We start from the raw sequence: 13,829 nt of genomic DNA, 5'->3' as shown, positions 1-13,829 counted from the left end.
CATTGTAAACAAAAAATGCCAGATTATTTTTATTATGGAACAGAAATAACATTTCAACAAGTTTATACTGTCCCTCTCTGTTCCAATATGTAATGCTTCACAATGTTCATTCCCATCCCTTATCTCAAAGTCTCCATACCTGTGTAACTTTTGTCAATTATATAAAATACACATTTCCCATATTACAGAAGGAAGCAAACTTCAGTTCTTTCTGAAAAAGTAATCCTAAAACAGCTTGCACTTTAACAATTACTCAAAAAAGCATCCTATTACGTATGCTTCCTGTATGCTTCAGACAAAAATTTGTAGGTTATAAAACCTAAAATATGTCCATAAGCCACAAAACTCAGGCTGTCATTTTTCTCTCTCCAACACCATTCTCAAGCCACCCTGTGTGAACTATTTAACTCTGGCAGTATTCTTTTCTTCTGAAGACGTGGACTATGTATCAGGTAATGATTTTTCCCTCTCCTCCCCAAGTTATGTTTCAAAATTATTATAAATAGCTCCTTATTATAACCAATGAAGAAAACCCAAACCTACACAGGCATACTTTGTTTTCTTCATACTTTCACATATGAACAAAAGTTTGCATCAACTTATTGACTCGAGCATGTTTCCCTGCGGCTGCAAAAAGACCAATTTATTTAGCATGAAAGCACTGCCTGGATTTCTGCCACAGTGGTGGCACTGTCCATGGATTAAAATAGTTCTTTTGTTCAGTATTTCCTGGAACCAAAGGAAGCATTCTGTTCATTCAGAGTGGAGGGAGGTGAGTCAGAACAATTAGATCAGTCACCGATAATTTCAAACACCTAGCCTTTTCTCCAACAACTCCTGTAGTTTTCAACTGCTTCTCTTCTGTAAGAGCTTTAATGTGCTCCATCTACAAGAAAACTCTCAGAGTAGGTTACCAGAACATACAAAAAAAAAAAAAAATTCTTCAGTTTAAAAATAAGGTTTTACATCCTTCTCTATCTTGTTTAACGCTCCAGAGCATCTCAGAATGATTAATATTTTTTTTTTTATATTGGAAAGAGAAACAATTTCAAGAGAGCTGTCATCTACTTTCCACTGGGAGCTATCAAAGGGGTTTTAAAAGGGTACACTGGTAAAAAGCAGGTAAGCATATTTAGACCTACAAGTAAAAGAAATTCTTCTTAACTTGTTTGGAGGAAGACAAAATAACAGGCTCTTAAACTGGCCATCAAGCTCTCAATTTAGCATGAGGAAAGAATGATGTGTTGCTCAATGTTGTACCACTATTTAGCTGAAATAAACAGATCCAGTGTCTATTCATCAATAAAAAAAGGTATTTGGGTTCATTAAATAAAAAAAATAAAAAAACAACCTACAGAAGGAAAACAAAAGCGCTGAAGAGAACAGATTTCACTTGAGGAAAGTGAAATACTTAGAAGCTGAATTTATCACTTCCAAAACAAATGACATAACTTTTGTATGCACAAGTTTTACAGATATCAAACAAGCTAAAGAGGTTAAATCCGTTTGCTGAATTTCAGAAACAATCTAGAGTGCTGCATGCCCACCTGCAACCTATTTTGCCAATTAAAATACCATAAGCTCAAACTGTAAAACTTGTGTATACAGGAAATATGTTAAATAAAAGAACTTAGAATGAAGAACCTCACTGAACTTGTTTAGAATAACCTAGGCTTTCAGGTTTTTAAATCAGTAAAGCAATGTTAATCTCTAACAATGTATTCACTCTTCTGAAGATTTCCATGGAAAGCTGGCAAGACTAAATCCACATAATATTTCTGCTTAAAACCTAAATATTTGAAAGGTGTTCCAATGAACTAGAACACTCTTCCAACCACCCCCACCAAGTAGAAACTAGTAATACTTGTGAAGAAAATTCTCTTAAATACAAACTTAAATGAAATAGGTATACATTAGGGGGAGGATGGGAAGCTGGGGAAACAGTAAACACATAGTAAAAAAAAACAAATTACAGAAGAGATAAAAACACAAACAATGTTTCAGGCTGCATTACACTGAAATCAAATCATAACTTGGTAGGCTGCATCCCATGTCATTTCTCTCAAAAGACTGTAAGTTACATTGGTTTACTCAACACAGTTTAAAATTCTAATAGTTTTTGGTTGCCCTTTTTTTTTTTTTAAATAAAAATGCCACAAAACCACACAATAAGAACTAAGTGTAATTCAGCAGAGAAGTGCATAACTTGTGATTAATGAAACATATCACCTGTATTTTCTGCTACACATCATTTAATAGAAAAAATAGATAAGAACCAATGTCCAGATGCTATTTAAAGCCATTTTAGAAGTCCATTAAAGACAGCGAGCAGAGAGAGAAGTTGACGGACTAGCACTGACTAGACCACTGGAAGAGAAAAGCTGCCCTCCCAACTGTTTTCTTTCCAAGCAACCCAGTGGGAACCACTGGTCAAAACATTAACAACCAAAACAAATTCAGGCTCAGTGAGAACAAACACTTTTACTCAAATTTGTTAGACCTGAAGCATTCAATACTCTCAGTACATGGTACAAGGTCTTTAAATGGATTAGTCTGTTCTCAAGCATCTACTGCAAGTTTCAAAGAATGAGTACTTTTTTCATTCCCTCATCATGTATGAAGCAAAAAAGCATAGCTGGTCTGTTAGGCACAGGACTAAAAGTTAGAGGGAAGGGAAGCTGGGAAGGAGAATCATGTTTGTATTCCTTGTTCTGTGATGAAATATACATACGGCTTTCAGCAAGTCATTTATCCCTTTTAGTCTTCATTCAGTCCCTCCATCGAATTCCCTTTTTACAAGAGTTGTGATGTTTAATTCATTAATGTTTTTGAACACTTGAGAGATTAGAAGGAACTCCACAGATCTGCCCATAAATAACCAAGCAGCAGATGGGCAGCTACATTCAAAACTGTAGCAGCTTGCAAGTACGGCACAAACAATAGCGTAAGTAACAGATATTCTGAAGTTCTGAAGAAAAAAGCCTCAATCATATAGAATGAAATTCTCTTTTTCTTTTAAAATCAACTTCTGAATTGCATACCTTCAAAATTAGCAGCTTCATTCCCTGAAGCCAGCATGCAAGGGATTTTCAGATGCTAACTTCAGCCCACAAAGCATTACCCCATGCCTTCCCTGGATCAGCTTAAAAAGAAGTTCATCTATTCCACACAGAAATAAAAATCCATGTGTGAAAGACACTGAAAGCTGAATATCATCTTTACCTATGTAGATTAGTATTTCACCTTCCTTTAAAGATACATTAAAGGATGTCATCCCTCCCACTGCTAAATGGCAGATGACATACAGAACAGAAATAAGGCGTCTCCAGGGCTGATATCCCAGAGTAATTTGAGAAGCCCATCAAACCTGTCCCAAAAGTAGAAATAGGTTGTATGTGTTCATTAGTTAACGCTGTCTTCAATTAAAGCGCAAATGGAACTGGGTTACTGAGCTGGACATCTTTAAAATAACACTAAAACCTGACGGATGAACATCAGTTTAAGTAGTCAAATGGAGTGTTTGGTTTTTACTTTTTAACACATTATGAGCAGCACTAATAAATTTAACATTAGAGCCCTTTAAGATCTCAGGAGAAAAGTTACTCCACATACACTGGGAAGATCCAATCAAGTACTTTGTCTTTTCAATTATTTAATTATTTTTATTTTCTTTTATTCTGTTTTTGACTGTCTGTTAAAAATATTCATAAAAAAGAGTATACTGAAGTTTTATATTATGGCTGATTTTCAAGTGGTACACAACGAAAATATTTCTGACCTTCTATAACCTATTAATTCACACTAAAGAATTAGGAAAATAAAAACCACAGACTCAGATTTCATCAGTATGCAAGCTTATTAAAAGCAAAATGTAACTGTATCATGTCAGTTCCATTACACATACAGTCAGTATTTCACCTTGGCAACTTGTGACAGCAGACGAATGGACAGATTGAAAATGTGCTCTACTTTTGGTTAAACCTAGGGTTAACAGTTTGCTAGGCCAGGATCCAAAAGCACATTGTCACAGCCACAAGAAATTTAAGCTTGGAAAAACTAAATTTCTTCTGCCCCATTTTCACCTGGAACTTCAATCCTTACTTTGTACACTTTACTTGGTAAATATAGCTAATAATAAAATTTAGAAGAGGGGTCTGTTAACTGGTTCCTCAATTTAATCCATCTTCCATATATTAATTTCCCACTCTTTTCACCCCCCTCAACAATTCTGTAAGAAATAAATAAGGGATGAGTGGCAAAAAGAAGTAACAAGTAATATAATGAAAAGTGAACCAGCAAATGCAGAACAAATGAGTGAAAGCTCATGACATCCAGTTAAAAACTCCTAAGTTTTAACTTCAATGTCAGTTACCTATTCATTTAGAATCACAGAATCATAGAATAGTTAGGGTTGGAAAGGACCATAAGATCATCAAGTTTCAAACCTCCTGCCATGGGCAGGGACACATCACACTAAACCATGTCACCCAAGGCTCTGTCCAACGTGGCCTTGAATGCTGCCAGGGAATGGAGCATTCACAACTTCCTCGGGCAACCCATTCCAGTGCCTCATCACCCTAACGGGAAAGAATTTCCTCCTTAGATCCAATCCAAACTTCCCTTTTTTAAGTTTTAACCCATTACCTCTTGTCCTATCACTACAGTCTCTAATGAAGAGTCCCTCCCCAGCATCCCTATAGGCCCCCTTCAGATACTGGAAGGCTGTTATGAGGTCTCCACGCAACCTTCTTTTCTCCAGGCTGAACAGCCTCAACTTTCTCAGCCTGTCTTCATACAGGAAGTGCTCCAGTCCCCTGATCATCCTCATGGCCCTCCTCTGGACTTGTTCCATCCGTTCCGTGTCCTTTTTATGTTGAAGACACCAGAACTGCACACAGTACTCCAAGTGAGGTCTCACTAGAGCAGAGTAGAGGGACAGGATCACCTCCTTCAACATGCGGGTCACACTCCTTTTGATGCAGCCCAGGATACGGTTGGCTTTCTGGGCTGCAAGCGCACACTGCCTGCTCATGTTCACTTTCTCATCGACCAGCCCCCCCAAGTCCTTCTCTGCAGGGCTGCTCTGAATCTCTTCTCTGCCCAACCTGTAGCTGTGCCTGGGATTGCTCTGACCCAGGTGTAGGATCCTGCACTTGGCATAATTAAACTTCATGAGGTTGGCATCAGCCCACCTCACAAGTGTGTCAAGGTCCCTCTGGATGACATTCCTTCCCTCCAGCGTATCAACCGAACCACACAGCTTGGTGTCATTGGCAAACTTGCTGAGGGTGCACTCAGTCCCACTGTCCGTGTCAGCGACGAAGATGTTAAACAAGACCGGTCCCAACACTGATTCCTGAGGGACACCACTCATTACTGGTCTCCACCCAGACATTGAGCCATTGACCACAACTCTGTGTGCAGCCATTCAGCCAGTTCTTTATCCACCGATGGTCCATCCATCAAATTGATGTCTCGTGTGGGACAGTGTCGAACGCTTTACACAATCCAGGTAGATGACATCAACTGCTCTACCCCTGTCCATCAGCTCCTTAGCCCCATCATAAAAGGCCACCAAATTGGTCAGGCAGGATTTCCCCTTAGTGAAGCCATGCTGGCTGTCACCGAGCACCTTGTTGATTTTCACGTGCCTTAGCATGCCATCCAGGAGAATGTGCTCCAAGATTTTGCCAGGCACAGAGGTGAGACTGACTGGTCTGTAATTCCCTGGATCATCCATTTCCCCTTCTTGAAAATGGGGGTTATATTTCCCTTTTTCCAGTTGTCAGGAACTTCACCTGACTGCCACAATTTTTCAAATATGATGGCCAGTAGCTTAGCAACTTTATTTGCCAGCTCCTTCAGGACCCGTGGATGGATTTCATCAGGTCCCATGGACTTGTGCATGTTCAGGTTCTTAAGATGGTCTCGAACCAGATCCTCTCCTACAGTGGGCCTAGGGTCTTCATTCTCACAGTCCCTGCGTCTCCCTTCCAAGACCTGAGTGGTGTGGTCAGAGCATGTGCCAGTGAAGACTGAGGCAAAGAAGTCATCAAGAACCTCAGCCTTCTCCAAATCCATTTCACAGAATGGTAGACCTTTTTCTCAGAGCAAGTGTCAGAAGGAAGAGCACCAGGCACAGAAAGAATGTAACTGTGGATGCAAAACAGCATCTGCATGTACAGCTGTGAAACACAATACTGATACCTCAGTCTTTTCATACAAGGGCACACACAGGATACCGTGCAGCAATCAGCACTCTCTCAAAGAACAACACATCTTTGGATTTCAAAGGCCATGTCCACAAGCACCAGTCTAGCTCCAACCTTAAGGAACACAGGCAGAGGTCTGTAATGATGCTATAACATGACATACAAAAATGATACCTTGCTAAAGTTTTCTACCCTTTCCAGCCTCAGGCCAAGCTAAACACTTATGCTATATGTTAAGTTACAGCAGTTTTCAGGCTTCTTTAACCTAGAATAGTAAAGAAAGTAAGTCACAGGTTTTGGATGCATGCCTACATTTCCTTTTCTGCCACATTTACAGAGGGAGACCTCATGCTTATATCCCTGTAGAATCCTCTAGCTTTCCCTTGTAGGATGCTACCACAGGCAGCAAAAGACTCTGATCTACCTTATACCCTCCTTGCAACAGGCAGTCAAAACAGCAGAAGTTGCAGTCATCTGTTGCAGCCCAAACTCATTTCAGACCAAATGTCCACAGAATACATAAAATAATACAGTTTGGGAAGGTGCTTCTTCCACCACTTTCCACATAGCAGTAGGTCAACTGAAATATTATGTTCAAACCACAGCAGAGAAGTTTTCTTCACTGTACTTTCCCAACACCCATCAAAAAAAAAAAAGGTGGAGTTTTTAAAATTTTATTCAGAATTTATGATCTATGTGGAAATAAGACAGAAATCACATAGATCATAAATTCTCCCAGATAGTTTCTGCATCACAGGGAGTGAGGGAGTAGAAAAATAAACAATGAATAGTAAAATAAAATTACATACGCTACCTCTTTCTACTAAAAAAAACAAACACCAAACAAACATGTCATAAAAGCTTGCAAGAATGACCTAGGGGAAACAAGTACCTTATCAGTGGTTCTTCAGGTACTGTCCAAAACCAGTTTGTGATGGAAAATCACAGACAGCTCTTAGGCCTTCAGTACTTCATAAAACCAAGACAATGGGAGGAATGAGAGTGGACAATTCAGGCCATAAACAAACAGCTGCACTGATGAGTGCAACTATTGGCAACGTGGAGCAAATGAAAAATAACTGTCCTCTGGGGTGCAAGCTTAGAACTTCTTGTTCCTTTCATAACATTTATATAAGAAAACAATCTACAACTTCATAACAATACACATACTTGGCATTGGTTAAAAGTGCATGTGGCTCAGCCCCTCAGGAATCACTTCTTAGCTCAGTATAGTGACACTACAACTAAACGGAAGCAAAAAGAAATGCTCTTCTAAACCAAAAGCCATCTCGAGTGGCAGGGAGTATGAAAGGGCAAGGGACTGTTTGAGATGAAAAGTGGAGTGGGGTGTGTAGACATTAAGTATAGCAAACACAAAAGAAGTCACCCTTTTTAGCTAGGGAAAACTGGCCGAAAAACAAGAAGAAAACTAATGAGAGGCTGAGAAAGAGACTGTTTACAAATCTCAGACCTCAGGTTTGATACCTGACTAAAGTTCTCAGCTCAAAAATAAAGTTTTATGTGGACCTTGAAACATGCCAAACAATTTCCTTGATATTTTAAAAAAATAGAAAAAAAATATAGTTGTGTCTACCCCCTCATGCCCCACACAACACACAAAGTAGACACAATGAGGACAGTAATAGAAATTTCTTCATAAGGAATAAATAAGTAATTTGAGAACTTTGATAATCTTAACCAAACATGGAAGTAGAAGAGATTGAAGTATACCAGATCTAGGACATGGATAGCTTGTTCACTCACATTTTTACATTTCAAAATATTTCAGAAATGCATTCATTACTATATAAAAACACTTTCTATGCTACCCTTTAATTACTGTGTGCAAGAGAAATAAATATTTCCTTAATTTGCACAATGTCTTCAGGTTTTGTACTCACACTGAAAATTCTGAACATTTCAGCTGCAAACCACAAATTAAACTGGCCACAGCAAGCACCTGCAGTAACCACAGCGTCTCTCCCACCCCCTTGAAATAAAATATGTATCTTTCCACTATCATAAATGGTCACATGCTTCAGAACACCTTGCACAGCTCTAACACTTGTACATTTTCCACTGCTACTATTTTCTAAGACCAAATTAGAATGCAACATGAAAGAATTAGCAAACACTACTCTAGCAGAGAGAAAACAGACAACCTGCATTCAGGGTACACTGATTAGAAAGAAACCATTGTTTTTACCCACACTGAAATGCAGATAAGCTACAGCACCTTCCATCCACATATCATGTGCTCACCCTGACCCTTTCGCTCAAGTTCAGCCATACATATCATTTAGTGACCAAAACATGGAGTTAACATCAACCCTATTCATCTTATTCTTCAAATAGCACCTTTTATTTGGCCTTATTTGGTGTAGTCAACATTCATCCCTCATGATATCTAAGAACATATCTTAAATTCAACTCCACTAATACCACAGTTTAGCTTGGCTCTGAATTCTCATGTGCCTACTACATCTAACTCTCTTGAACCACTGATTCTGCAAAGCCCTAAATCATACCTTCATCTCCTCTTAACTACTGTAATTTCCTTCTTAATGGGTTCTTTATGTCCCAGCGTTCCAAACTTCAGCTTGTCCAAAATGCAGCAGTTCATCTTCTCACCTAGAAACAGGAAAACAACACTCCATATTGATTTTTCCAATTGCTTCCTTATAAAATCTAGAGCCTGCTGTAAGGAAATCCTCACTTCAAAAATCCCTCACTCATGTAGTCTAAAAAGTAAAAAAGCCTGCCAGTGCATTTTTCTATTGCTCACTCAAGGTATTCAAGTGTCTCATTTCCCTCCTGTGCACAAGCTTATCAACCCCATCAGAGCAGCAATAATCTATCTCAGTGCTTTTAAAACTTCCTTCCTTACTCTCATTCGCAACCACAGCTCCCTCTTTAAACCAGAATTCACTTATCTCCAGTCTTATGCTTAAAACACCCTCTAATACATTTGCAAACACTACTCTGTGTGAGACACAAAGACAAGCTGCTCTATTTCATAATATCTAAGCTACACTATGTAACATAACTTTAGTATCAGAAGCCTTGGTTCCATTATAGCCCCTTTCAATTATTTTTTTTTAAGCCACAAGACAAAAACCAGAGTAAAGTAGGTAAATTAAAAAAAGGTATGAGTTACAGCCTAAATAGGTTTGTGCAAAACCATTTGAACAGGTATTGGTCTATGCAGTGTATTTATCAGCGTCAAAGCTTCAGAAGAACCAAATACACTGCATGAAATTTGTAAAGATCTTACGTTCGATAGAGATTGATCTTACTTACCATTGGTACTGGAATGCAACAGTTAGGGATATAAGTCTGAGCTCTGGTTCCCAGGTTCTGCAAATTTAAATGAAAACAGTATTTGGCCATATTTTTAGATAATACCCAATCTAAAACTTTATTTCCTTGGAAGTTGAAAACAAGGGTTTATTACAAAGCTGCATTACAGGGGAGTCAACCTTTCCATTATATATTCACAAATACTCGTAAGCTAAGCATTCAAGTTGAGACAGCAGGAATCCCGTATCTTCTACCAAAACATATGGTAGACATCAACATTGTTTATAATTAGCAGGCAATGCTCCTGAGGCAGCACCGGAAGCAGCAGGAAAGTAACAAAAACCAGAATCCTTGTAGTATGCTTTCAGTCAGAGGTAATCTCCACAGATTTTTAGGCAAAAATCAAAACTGGAACAGTGTCAGTGTTTTTTGTGAAGAGGTGGAAGAAAGTATTCCTACATGCTAATCACTGCTATAGAAGTAAAGAAGGAAAATTATACTGTGAATTGAAAAGATTTAAATAGTCCCTATTTGTATCAGAAGATGCAGAACTGACATAAGCATCAAAAATAAAAACTCAGCAAACGCTTTAAGACTTGAACAAAACCTTGTACCTGATCAAATTCCACTCACCAACAAAATCCAAAACCTCCAAACCAAAATCCAAACCAAAAATTAGTATATACTGTGTTACAGGCAAAGCCAAGATGCTAAACATGTCATAGGTTTTATAGTTACTCAGATGCAGCAGTCATAGTAATCTCTCTCACAAGCTTTAAATTAAAAAATGAAAACAAAAACCTTGTATTACTAAAGTTTTCTAGCCAGGCAAATAAACTAGAAGCCTCAGAAAGATGGAGAGAAGGCAGGAGTACACACCTATAGATCAGAAATAAGAATATTAATAGCAAGCACTCAAGAAAGCTTGAACAGAGATACAGAGGAAAATCCTGCAACATCACGTCTTACCCTTACAAAACCCTAAGGTAGGCTTTGCTTATTTTATCAGAAGCTACCTACTGAAGGTGTTCTGTATTTCTCCAACCACCCACAGTCACTTAGGAATAAAGGTGCTCCTCCTACTACTCTATTCCTAAGGACTCGACAGTTATGCAGCACTGTACTGAAGTTCACCATCAACAAACATACCTAGTCTCTTCCAGAAGTACTCCTCCCTACTACCGCCCAGATGGAGCAGCCAAATGAAACTGAGCTGATCTTCACCTGACTCCTTTATTCTGCTGCTGGAAAATAACAGAGCTATGTACATTTCCCATGTTTACATAAGCTTTACTGAGAAATATGATTCCACAGCAAACTTAGAATTATAGCCTACAATTCCAAGAGATATCATGGGACTGATTCTTGTAAGAAATGTAAAGACACATGGGGTTTCTTCTCTTAACTTTTGCTTCTAGGGAAACTGATATTACAGATCATCTAAACTGCAAATAAAACATCACCCATTAGCATTCTAATTTAAGAAAAATAGTTAACGGATGTCATTTCACATAACTGTTCAAGCAGCAATCTATGATGTAGAGAATTGTGCAATATCCTGAAATCCAGCTGTAAAAAAAAAAAATTTTACTTGCTCCTACGTGTTTGGTTTGTTTTTTTTTTTTTTGGGGGGGGGGGGGTGTGTGTTTTGTTTTTCCCTGAAGGAGCAAAGCACGATCCACACATGACCAGCAAGCCCTATGCCTCTGACCAAGCTTCAGCTCTATTCTGTCATCCACCTTACCCCTTTCCTCAAGTTTCTGGTACAGCCAATGGGACTAGGGCTATAAAACCCCTGCATTCAGAAAAAAAAAGAACCCTTATCAGCGCAAACTTCATTGCCATCATTGTTCCTACAATGCAGTAACAGTATTTATTATTTACTACACACTGAATCCTACCAAACAATGTCACCGGGGGAGGGGAGGGGGAGACGACAAGACCCACAATAACTTCCTCATTACAGGGAATTTTAATGTGTGAACAAAGTCAACATCCAATCATTTGGACAACACAGACACTGCAATACTAAAAATGCAGAGGACCGGTATTTCCCTTGGGACGAAAAAAAGACGAAAGAACTGACAAAAGCATCTACTAATAGCCATCTATATAGGCCTTACCAATTTTGCCCATTAAAAAAATTCCTAAAGCTAAAACAACCAACAAAAAAAAAACCCACCACCACATTCACCTCTATTGATTCCACTCTTGCTTCCATACGCTCGTTCAAATTCTTTGACAAAGAGGGTGCGTTACATCTCCCTCCCACAATTGCCTGGCTAAAACAGCTCTGTTAAGGGCCAGCAAGGGATACTACAGCTATGGAAAGGCAAAATTGGTCGACAATGGACCTGTCAAAAACTCAAAGAAATGGCAACCACTGCTCTGAGCAACCACTGCTGCAGCAGTGAATCAGCTTCCCGACCAGGCAGCGCTTCCAGAAACCCAGAGCGCCCGGCGCCGAGGTAGTGTCACGGCCATGACTCTTTCCCACCGGCCTGCCACCCCACTGACCACCGGCGACACACCGGGGAAATCCCCGACAGAAACCGAGCGGGCCGAGGAAGCGGCTCCCGCGCCCGGCTCCCTCGAGGGAGCTCTCCCTCCCCCGAAGCACTCTCCTTCCTCCCCAAGCCTGCCGTGACACCCGCGATGGGGCCCGGCGGGAGGGGGCCGCCGCCCTCCCGCGCCCGCACAAAGGGAAGCCCCGGCGGCGGCAGCCACTCGGGAGCCCCCCCGCCCCCCGCCACTGCGGCCACGTATGTCGCGGCAGCACGACCACCACCCAAACATGCTGCACGGGTTCCCCGGGGCTGTACCGACTTGCTGTGCCGCTGGCCCGGGAACACCCGGAGGGACCTACAAAGGGTCAGAGAAACAGGGGAAGGCGGAGGGGGAGCGGGAGTCCGCAGACAGCCGCCAGGTACCGCGTTACCCTCCCGCCCGCCGCTGGGATGCGGCGCCGGCCACGAAGGCCGTGCACGAGAGGGCTGCCCTGCCGCAAGGCCGGGCCACCGCCGCCCCCTGGGAGGGCCGGGAGCCAGCCGCCGCCGCCCGAAGGAGCGGGGCGCTCAGCGGCTCGAACGCCGCTGCCCGGGGAACAAAGCGCGGCCAGGCCGCGGGGCCTGCGCTGCGCCTGGGGCCGCCCCTCCGCGGGGCCGCGGCAAAGGAAGAGCCCCTCCGGACGAGGCTACTTACCCGGCTGCGGCGCTCCAGGTGCCCAGGCTAGGAGGACGCCGGCGGCAGGGCAGGCGAATGTGGGGCGGAGTCTGGACCAGCCCGCTCTGGCCAGGCTGCGGCGGCTGCCCTCAGCCGCCTCGTACCGCCTCGCTGGCCCGGCGGCAGCCCCCGGGGACGGGGGTGGCTCCAACCCCTCCCCCGTCGGCAAGGAGACAGCGAGCTCCGGGCGCTGCTGGGTCCACGTCCGCCTCCACTGCACTCGCCTGATCGCCGCCGCCTGCGGGGCGCAGAGTTGCGGTACCGCCCGCCCTTCCCGCGGAGCCGCCGCGGCAGCTGCGCGGGACCCGGCCCGGCAGAGGCGGCAGCGGAAAGCCCCACCCCAGCGGGAGACAATGGGCTGCCGCTGCCCCACTAGAGGGTGCCGAACGCTGCAGGCCCCGGCCAGGTCCCCTCCCGCCGCACCGGCCGCCTGTTAGTATGGAGCGGCCGTTGTAAATATCCGGTGTGGGACAGGCCGGAGTGCGACCGGCTATAGATACTTCAGCAGCAGCAGTCGTGCTTTAGTTTGGAGATACGTGTGCCTGAGCGTGTGTTGAATGCAAATCAAATCCATCTCAGGTGCAAACTGGCCGTTGACAGAGCCTCAGGCAGACGTCGGCTTCCACTTGCGGCCCTTTGCCATCCGTGTTTCAGTAACTGCAACACGTATTTTGTTTCACCCGTATTGCAGCTAACAGCCTATCCTCTGTCCGGGTTCCTGGACAAACGTCCTGAAACCCTGTCGCGCCAAGGCTAAAATAATACAAGAAAACAGGGAAAGAAACGCTTTGAGAAAACCAGCTAGGATGCTTGTATTGCATTCAGTCTAACTGCCCTGGGTCATGGTACTGTCCTGCTGAACAAGTCATTTTTAGGCTACATAATGGCTCTCTTAAAAAAAAAAAAAAAAAGGATAAAAGGATTCTGCAAACTCTATCTTAACAATAATTTTGCTCTTATTATTTGCAGATCAGTTGAGTATCATTTACTATATCTCATTCCAAACATGAAACATAGGCTGCAACTGCTTGGTTTCTACCCTCAAAACACTGTTTGCACAACCAGTGTTTTCCTGCTTTTCTGATGGCTGCCTGT

The 13,829-nt window shown here is 42.3% G+C and overlaps 1 protein-coding gene across 4 annotated transcripts in view; it reads right to left on the bottom strand.

Annotated features, from left to right (window-relative positions):
* The window catches only part of SESTD1 (SEC14 and spectrin domain containing 1), a 64,494-nt gene extending 51,459 nt beyond the window's left edge, over positions 1–13,035 (bottom strand). The window contains exons 1-3 of one of the 4 annotated variants that reach the window (XM_062640641.1): positions 12,714–13,035; positions 9,513–9,569; positions 8,741–8,843 (exon numbers count right to left, since the gene is read on the bottom strand). The gene's annotated coding sequence lies outside the window, so the exon portion shown is untranslated. The remainder of the gene's footprint in view (positions 1–8,740; positions 8,844–9,512; positions 9,570–12,713) is intronic. The other 3 variants (XM_062640638.1, XM_062640639.1, XM_062640640.1) reach the window with 3 other exon arrangements.
* Positions 13,036–13,829: the final 794 nt, after the last annotated feature.

The sequence above is a fragment of the Pezoporus occidentalis genome, unplaced genomic scaffold (assembly GCF_034315485.1).
Source record: "Pezoporus occidentalis ecotype Australia unplaced genomic scaffold, CSIRO_AGI_Poc_V1 ctg66, whole genome shotgun sequence".
Taxonomy (NCBI): domain Eukaryota; kingdom Metazoa; phylum Chordata; class Aves; order Psittaciformes; family Psittacidae; genus Pezoporus; species Pezoporus occidentalis.
Note: the sequence above shows the minus strand (reverse complement) of the source record. Positions and strands in the feature narration are given on the sequence as shown.